This window comes from Gavialis gangeticus, unplaced genomic scaffold, assembly GCF_001723915.1.
Source record: "Gavialis gangeticus isolate Ggan-Ray unplaced genomic scaffold, GavGan_comp1, whole genome shotgun sequence".
Taxonomy (NCBI): domain Eukaryota; kingdom Metazoa; phylum Chordata; order Crocodylia; family Gavialidae; genus Gavialis; species Gavialis gangeticus.
This window is the reverse complement of record NW_017728993.1, coordinates 50,495,233-50,505,161: the sequence shown is the minus strand read 5'-3', so window position 1 is coordinate 50,505,161 and position 9,929 is coordinate 50,495,233. Positions and strand designations below refer to the sequence as shown.

The following is a 9,929-nucleotide window of genomic DNA, read 5'->3' as shown; positions in this document are numbered from 1 at the left end:
GGCTAAAGAGCTTATCGTTGAGGCAGCTGTGCCATTCCCAAGCTAAGGAGCTGGAATGGCTATACAGCCCCCTTCTTACCCTATTTTTCATGGTACAGGAAATTCTCGGCATGGAAATTGAATGTCTGTCCATAATATCTCTGAGATGTGCATAGGAGTGTTGGGCCCAACAGGCTAAGAATCCTAAAGGTCAAATATAGTATTCTGTGTGTTCATTTAAAGCTATTCTACATTTCACACTACATTTATATCACATAGGAGATTATACTTTCATTTGACATATGGTAGCATTTCTCTCTTTTGCTGGGTCTTAAAGTTCCGTTTGGTTTTTTTTTTTTAAATAACAGGTGGTATATATTACTGCACTGTTTTTATAAAAGTTAGCAAAATTTCTGCTAATAGCTTCATCTTATTTATACAAAGTGATCAGCGATCATATCAAATCTCTTTATAACCTAATTGATGTTGTAAAGGAAGTTGCTCCCTTGTAGTGATACGTCTCTATTAGGCACCTGTATATCTTAAGTATTATTTATAACATGCCTATCACCACAATATTGAGGTGCCACCTGTATCTCTTCTTTAGTCTGGGTTGTTTTTTTCATTCCAAATTATATCTATGTATTAAAACCTTTAAATCCTTGTTGAGCCTGCAATGTCATTGGTCCAGACTAATGTAGAGAATTTACTAATTCCCTTATGTTAATCCTATTACCTGTCCAGGCTATTTCTGTAAGGGTCATCATTATGCAGAAACCTAAATCCTACTCCAGAACTATCTGTCCTCAGTTGCAATCCAGCCAGCAAGTCATACCCTCCTCTGCTGCAAACTGTCAAGGACGCTGGTCACAAAAGTGGAGCTGAGCTGCTGAGCCTACAAAGGTAGAATTTTTTACATGCTGATATCTTTAAAATTTTACTGTAGCTGCTAAAAAAAAAACTATGCAAGTTTAGGAGAGTTTGCAAGGGCAGTAGAAATGTGTAAGTAGTACCCAATGCACATCCCGTATAGAGTGCTGTTTCTTAGACAATGGTTAGGCAAGGCATCAAAAAGTAAAGCTATTGATATGAAAAGACCAGATTTTTACTTACTCACCAGATTTTTTCAACAAACCAGCTGATTGTACTCTGTAGAATAATAAGCTGTACAGTAAACAAATGCTGGCGTTGTAGCTGCAGAAACTGTAATGACTGGTAATGAGTGGTACAGCTCCAGAGAATTTAATTTTGGTACAGTACAAGTCCATTGAAGTTCTAAGCCCATGAGGTACAAAGCATGCACTGGGAGGTCCTCCGTGTCCTTCAGAATTTCACCCAAGGGACAGGTATCGTGTCCTTCCACTGAAGCTATTTAAGTCAATGGAAATCTTCACATTGACTTTACTGGGGCCAGAGGTATAACTAGCAAGTTTTATGCTTGGGGCAAAACTCTGCGAGAGAGCAAGGAAGGACACAGAGAGAGAGAGTAAGCAGAAGGAGGGAAAAATGGAGGAAATCAGTCTAACCCAGGGATAGGCAAAATGGCAGATCTAGCTGGCAACCCAACTCCATTTCCTGCACTCCCAGGGTCTCCATGGAGAGAGACCGGCTGGGCAGCAGCTGCACGGGCAGAACCCGCATCCGGGCAGGGAGCTGCTCCAGGGCCAGGATCTTGAAGCAGTGCCAGCACAGAGCTGTGGCAGAGCTCTCCCTGCATGACCCTGCCTGCAAAACCTGTGCTTATCACAGGGGCATGGGATGGGGGCAATGGATCGCAGCTCTGCCCCTGGGCCCACCCCCATCAAGATCCTGGGGTATCCCCAGCCCTGCCCACCCAACTCAATCCCAGCTGTGGCCCCATCCCAGCTGCCTGCCTGTGCACCCTGCCCATATGGGTCCAGTAGTGAATATAGGATGGGCAGGCCAGGGTGCCTGGGCAGAAGGGCCAGGTCCAGCAACAGCAGTCAGAAAGAGCTGCTGCCACAGGCACTTCTGGGAAATGGAGTCTGCTACAGGTCCAATCTAGCCTGCAGCTTGGACTTTGTCCACCCCTGGTCTAACCTGTCCTGGGGACTCCAAGTTCCCAGCTGATGCTGCTGCCACCACCCTAACACAGAAGCCCTAGAGGCCACCATTCTGGCATCCCTCTAAATTAGTGCCCAGGGCTGGTGCCCCACTTACCCATCTCTAGCTATGCCACTGACTGTTGATTTCAAATCTTGCTTTTGCTGTACTCTAACTCTACCCTTTTCAAAACATATTATGGGAGAAGATAACTGTGTTGTTCTTTTAATGCACATTTTAGTATTTTTGATTGGATTGTTTTTCAGATCAGATTTATTACAGTTGGGCCCAAACATTTGGCTCCTCAATGTTATCCTATCAAAATCTGAGAGCCATGGGGTATTACTGGTTTTAAAATAGGCCACTTCTTTTCAGGTCCCTAACTTTAGACATCCAGGTTTGGTGGTATCAGCTCCTGTGCTCAGAATTTAGTAAGCTTAATTGTCTTTGTTTTATGTTGCTGTAAACTAATGGAAATAAATACAGATATTGGGCTAAATTTTGGCTTTAAGTGTACCTCGTGCTGCACCATAAGCCATAGTAGGGTTACAACAGTGAAGTGAAAGGCATAATAGTCCATAGTATGTAATGATAAAGGAAGTACCAATCCTGCTCTCTTTCACAACAGTGGCAATTTTGCCATTAACTGTAATAAGAATAGCGTCAGGACCATGATTCTACTTGCATATCCAGAAGAGAAGCCTTTATTAACTGCCATTTGTTTTACCATATGCTGACATCTCTAAATGTAAAACACAGCTATATTTTTTCCAATTTGTAAATAAACAATTATTTTTCTTGTGTACCAATATAAAACAAAGGCGTACTCTATGGTATCATTGGTTTTTTGTTCTTTATTTGCATCTTTTAGGGACACAGTATATGCTCATAAAAGATACGAGTTTAACATTGTTTTAAATGTATTTAACTCACTGTCCACAATCAAACTGATATCGATATAAAACAGAATATTCTAAGGCTGTCCAAAAAAGAGACTATGCATCTCTAATGATCATTAAATTGATGCAGTAAATCCATCTTGGATTTGGGTGTAGTGGGTAAATGCCACACTCAAAAGGAAGAGAGCATGTGTGGGGGCAGGCAGGGAAAAGGAATGTTTTCCTATAGAACTGATATGTAAAATCCAAAACTCTTGTACTTAGAGACATAATTTCAAGTTTATGGAGTTATTTCCACAGAAGCTGAGGATAAACTTTGCATTCAGAGCAAACAGGGATTACCGCTCTATTTTAGCATTTAAAAATTTAACCCCCATGCCTTCTGGGATTGTGTGGAAGAAGAGTAAGGGAGCTCAGCATTGACCCTGGTGATGGACATCATATAACAAAGACAAATAATGCATGTAAATATTAATTACAAATAAAAAATTACAATGTCACCAAGTAATCAAAGTAAAATTAAACCATATAAATGTTTCTTTACAGCAATTTGCTATGCAAGCAATTTCATTACTTAATTCTCAACAGTGGTAATCCCTAAAACCTGAACCTTCAATTAATCAACCTAGTTTTCAGATCATTCCAGCCATGTTTGGGGGTGGGGGGAGAAAAGGGGAAGGGGGGAAAACTACCTTTTTGGCCTTTTGTTTTATTCCAATTTATTCTCATTTATGCATAAACAGCAGTGATATTTGTAATTAAATGCTTGGGAAAGTTTGCAGTTAGTGAAAGTATTTCTCTGGGTTCACCAAAAGGCTTCTACCTAGAATTATTTAAGCAAGATTGGAGCTTAAGTTAATATTGGTCACCATCGTGAATTTGTTCTCTGCTACTTCAGTAATGAGCCTTTTTTATGCACTACTCAAGTTATAGATGAATGCTTCTTTTCATTCAAAACTGGAATTATGGATGGTTTATTACAATATAAAATATTGATTCCTAATTCTAGTATGTCACTGCTAACATCACCCAGGGAAGAATGAGGGATAATAACCAAATAACCTGATTATGACAAATGATTGCTGCATTCCCTTCCCAGGTTTCCACTGCGATACAGAATTCATCCATAGCCCCTGTGGAGCTTGAAACACTCACAAGTTCTTCTGTATGTCAATATTTTTCTCACTAGTGCAACACTGATTATATATATTTTTTGCTTCTTAAATTTTGTTCGTGGGGTGCTCACTACCTCTAGCACTATTTTACATCTTAGAAAACTGAACAACCTTGTCTGTTTTCATCCAGTTCATTTTTATCTTCAGAAGTGCTGCAAGGAATTTCCTGTTGTGTCAGCATTTTTAAAAATATACAACTGCTATAAAAACAATTATTTATTGCACTTCTGTTAAAGAGAAAAGCCCTGTAGGTACAGAGCATGGAGAATTGGCAGGTCCCAGGTCTGCAGTGAGGTTGTTTTCAACAGGGCACACCTACATGAGATACTTAATATGCAGTAGACTAGTTCTACTGAACTTTAGTGTGTCATGGCAAAACCTATGCTAAGGCGCAGTAGAATTAGTCTACTGAACATTAATCATCATAAAAAGACTGTGAGCCATTGCTACTGCATATTAGCACCAACTACTGTGCATTTATGTAGTACCTCATATTAGAGGTACTAAACTTAATGCAACAGCACATTAACGCATGTGTAAATGGACCCACAGAAGCCTAACTGGAAAAGTTTGCAATTTGGGCAGCATAGAGGTCCCAGAAGTACTAGTACACTCATCAGCTTCACACCTATCCCCCATGGAGGGATACCCCAGCTGCACGGGGGGAGGTGTTGGCATGGCCAATAGCTAGAGGCTTAACACAGAAACAATCTTGTAGATATCTGTGGCAGGTGACACCACTGCCCAGCCCCACCACACAGAGCCACTGATTCTCATTGATATCACAACACTGAATCTGGCAAAAGACACTGTGGTAGGGGACACCTGGCTGCTGACTGCATCAATATATCTCATAGAACCATGGAGAAGTAGGGTTGGAAGAGACCTCCAAAGTCATTTAGTTCAACTCCCTGCAGAAATGGCATCTCCCACCGGGGGGGGGGGGGGGGGGGTTGAAGAGGTAGGGGTTAAGGCAAATAAAGGGACCAAGGCTATTGGAACGTGGACCCCCCCCCACTAGCCCACAGATCCTTTTAAGAGTGACAAGATGCTGCACAATATTAGCATGTTAGGTGTAAAAATACCTACATATGATTCACAAGATAAACTCAGAGATATCGAATAGGAATCCATCATGTCAAAAGAATTTTGACCTGTTGTGGTTTTTCTGGGCAGGTCTACATGAGACACTTTACTACACACTGGACTAATCTACTCCACAGTATAGTGTCACTGTATAACCGTGCACAGCGATGACTGAGCGGTAAAATAGTCTAACACAGTTTGCTACTACCTGCAAATACAGATAACAGATTTACAATGCAGTAGCTACTGTGTAGTATCTCATGGGTAGACAACTGACTGCAAAAAAAATTGCTCTTGGTCAGCCCAGGCAGCAGGGGGCAAGAGAATTTTCCCTTCTCTCAGGCAGCTGCCTGCTTCTGATCCCCCCGCTCCAATTGGCCAATCAGAGCTGGGGCTGGGACACCATCCCCTGCCCTGGCAGCAGGTAGCTGCCAGGCCTCGGCTCCAAGATCAGAGCTGGGGCTGGGACATTGAAATCAGAGATCAGAGCAGGAGGCAAGGGACAATGTCCCTGCCCCAGTTTCAATCTTAAAGTGGGGGTTGGGCACCAGGCAGCTGCCCGGGGCAGGGTTGTAGGGTGGGAGGCAGCTGCCTTGGAGACAGGACAGCTCCCCCACCTCCCAGAGCCAAGGCCTGGGAAGGTTTACTGTGCAGTAAGCTTTCAGTGCATTAACAACACATGTAGACACATCCTCCGAGTTCTTTGCAACAGATGAAATATCTACCCAAAAATGCTTTTTTCCTTGGCAAAAAATGATTCACCTGCAAAATTCTCACAGTTCTATTCAAATGGATACTTTTATTCTACACTATATTAAACAATGAATTAAAAAGCATGCAGTCTCATTTGTTTCGGGGTTGTTTTGTATTTATTTGCATTTGTTTCTTTTCTGCATTTGGTTTGATGCCATTTTATAAGCTATCCTTTTTAATACAAAAGGAATCAGAACTCATGGTAGAGCTAATATCTTTTATTAGACCAATTTGATTTTTGCACAAAAAAGAAAAAAAAAAAAAAAATCAAAAATCTAGTTGGTCTAATAAAAGATATCACCTCTACCACAAATATTTATTCCTTTTGCCTCTAGACCAACACAGCTACAACCTGGATACCTTGTTAATACACACATATATTCTAACTTATATAATACATATTTAATGCACGCTATTGATAGGAATAACTTTGAGTATATGACTGGAAAATTCTATTAATTAGACTTGCTAGAAAACATTCTTCATGGATAAACCTGCTTTTGTTCTAATTTGTTTTCTTAATTGAAAACAACTGTAGGTACTAAGGGTACCTACAACCATTTCATTTAGATTGTCCTAACTGAGTTTAGGGCAATTTAAATGGCTGACCATGCAAGTAGTCATAGGACTTAAGTCAAAATGAAAAATGGAACACCCAACCTAAAGTTAGTTCACCTCAGAAGCTTTAGGCCTCAGTTAACCTGATCTAAAATGGGTTAACCTGGCCTAACAACTACCTGCACACATTTACAAGACAGCCCTGAAGCTGGAAAAGCCCAGCCACTTGCCACAGCCCTGAGGCTGTGTTGTTTTAACCTCCCTGACTACCCACTTTCCCAAAACTGAGCAATTTCTTCCATAAACCCACCACTCTAATCTCACAGACCCACCAGAGCCCCCTCCTATCTCCACTGATTTTATCAGCCCCTTTCCCCACAATTTACTTATCTCTGGGTGCCTGCACAAATACTGGTAAGGTGTAGAAATACCTACATATGATTCACAAGATAAACCCAGAGATATCAAATAGGAATCCATCATGAATGGGACAGTAGGGGGCAGCAGGGATTGCCCCCCACCACAAACCAGGCAGCATCAGGTGAGTTCAGGCTTTTAAAAAAAAAAAGAGCCATGAACTGGAGCGAGTGTGGCATCCGTGGGGAAAGGGGGCTGGGAGAGTGGGCAGGGGTTGCCCCATTGTGTCCTCCCCCATCCCCTATTTATCAGCATGGAGTCCAGGTCTAGCTCCCTGCTGCATCCAGTGGAGGCTGCCTGAGTCAAAGCTCTCTGAATCTTTTCTGAAACAATTCGGGGAGCTTTGAATCAATTTGGACCTTTTAATTGGTCCCCTGATTCGATTCCGATTTAGAGATTCGGCCGCCAAATCAAGCTGAATCGAGTCAGCACCCAAAGCTTTGCACAGCCCTACTACTTACAGATGTGAAAAAAACCCCAAAAAACCCAGCACTTTACTTTCAGCTCAGCAAGCCCCTGCACCAGAAGAGGAATTGTGTTAGTTTGACCCAGTTTGCCCAATGTCTATATAGATCACATGTTTCAGCAGGGCCTTCTAGTGCTTTTATATAATAGCTGATTGAATCAGCTTTCGATAAAAGCACTAAAAAGCCCTGCTGAAGTGGCCAATCTATATAGATGCTAGGGAGCCAGCTCAATCTAACCTGCTGCTGCTTCCAGTAAAGCATTTTTTTTTCACATTTGTCAGCACCCTTACAAGTCTTTTCCTACCTTCCTTTTTCTATTCCTCATGCTTCCTGCTCACTTAACCTCCTCCTCCAGTTACCAGTTAGAAGGGGACAGGTCCTTCCTGTTGACCCTCTTGTATTTGTGGGGGAAGCAGTGTTGAGAACTTGTAAGTAAATGCTGATGGATCCCTGTGGATTAATTAAAGGAGGAGTGACTCATTATTTATTAACTCCATCTGGACTGCAAGGGAGGCAGGCAGTCATCAAGGAGGAGAACCAATCCTTAGGAGTAGCATGGACCTAGAATTGAAGCTTTATTACCAAAAGTTTCTTCATAAAGTCCAGGCCCAGGAATGAGGTTAATTTTGGAAGCATATATTGGCCCTGTTCTGGAGTAGTGAGAGAAAGTCAACTTTTTCATGTTATTGGTTCTTTCTTCTACTGAAAGATAAACAAATACCAAAGTAGTATCTTTAGTAAAATCCAGGTGCTACCCTATTTTTTCCCCCATTGAGATCAGAGTTAATGAGAAATTTTGAGACTCATCAGATTGCTATAATATTTCACCTGGAACTACCCTTAGGTCAAAATTCAAAAGGGTTGTTAGCTGCATGGAGCAGTAAGAGAGATGCTGTTTTTTCTTTTCTGCCATCTCTTGAAAACTTGCTTCAGCTGAATCATTCCTCAGCTTGACAAAAATCTATGTGGGGTAACATCTTGTGAAGACCAGATCCAAAAGTAGTAGTAGAATTAGAAGATAAGTTTTACTGGGACTACAAGGATGCTGCCAAGAACAAAATAGTCCAGGTTTGCAGCAGCTACTGAACAGCAGATCTGAAGTACAGCAGGAGAAATCTACTGGTGTTCTTTCAGGTTCGTCATAGAATAAACTTCAGCATATTGTTCTCTTCTCTGCAGAGGAATAACAGCCAGTAATTTTCATCTGTTGCATCCTTACAAACCAGCTGTCATTTTCTTTATTGATGGGGTCTGCACTGAAAGAGAGAGCTACTCAACATTTGTAGCTGGGAAAATAAGGTGCATAGGACAAATTTTAAGGTTTTTAAGTGACTCAGTTGATTTTAAAAAAAGTGGTCCTCAGAAAGGCAATTTTGGAAAAAAAAAAGTCAGGGACTTGGAGGAATCTATCTACACATAATGGATATTCTCTTTTTTGATCCAATCAGGTATTTTGCAGGCCCCTAATCCCTTCCCACTAAAAGCATGACTTTCTGGTGAAAAAAAGTCTATGCGAATCATTAGGAATTCAGGAAATATTTGCTATTGTTCTGATCCAAAAAACAAGGTGGTTACAAACTACTGGCTCTCCTACTTTTTTCAAATGGATCACATTCAAAGCAACTAGATCAGTGCTCACACTTTTGGCCCTCAGATTTGTGCTGCTTCCACTCAGCCCTTGCACACCAGGATTCGGTTGCGGGAACCTGCACTTCCCACACCTGTGCGGGATCAGGCTCTGGAGCCCCATGCCACCTCTACACAGCCAGGATCAGACTGGGGGCCCTGAGCTACTCTGCCTGGTCCCCATAAGCCAAGATTGGGCCACGTGCTGCCCTGCATGCCTATTCTAGCATTCAGGACCATGGTCCATGGGGCTGTCCACAGATCCATTGGGAGCCCTGCAGACCAGATGACATGACACCAGAGCTGGCCCATGGACCAGGAGTTGAGCACCCCTGGTCTAGAAAAATATTAAATTCCTTCCCGATAATCTTTTTTCTTGTAAGCAATTCTTGCAGTTACTATAGGGATGTCATGTGATCACAAACTGCAGAGGAGGTGATTTCTGGTGTTGCACATGGGTGTCACCAGATTTGCCCATTACTTTGGGGTGTGCTCATTTATTTGGGATACGTTTTTAGGGTCTTGGTAATTCTATTAATGTGCTGCTTGTGTTTCTATACGGAGTTGTATGTCTCCCTTCTGCAAGCCCTCACCCCCAGTAGAGCTATCTTGCAGGACTCGGTTTCAGTGGGGCTGGGTTCCTCCAGTCACCAAATCAGTCATACATACAAACACACACAGATTAATGTGACACACCTGACCCAGCTGGGTTGATCAGCATGGACAGGCTGACACCCTCATATGCCAAGAATCAGTTCATCAGAGCAACAATAACTACAGTCAGACACAAGCACACAGTTAAACAGAATACCTCTGAATCCGGCTGGGTGTCCAGATGACACCCTCACGGGCCAGCATTCAGTTCATTAGGGCACATCTGAGCCAAACTGGGTCAATCAGCCTGT

The 9,929-nt window shown here is 42.2% G+C and overlaps 1 protein-coding gene across 1 annotated transcript in view; it reads left to right on the top strand.

Annotated features, from left to right (window-relative positions):
* Positions 1–728: 728 nt before the first annotated feature.
* The window catches only part of PDC (phosducin), a 40,837-nt gene continuing 31,636 nt past the window's right edge, over positions 729–9,929 (top strand). Inside the window, exon 1 of the mRNA XM_019501731.1 lies at positions 729–879. The gene's annotated coding sequence lies outside the window, so the exon portion shown is untranslated. The remainder of the gene's footprint in view (positions 880–9,929) is intronic.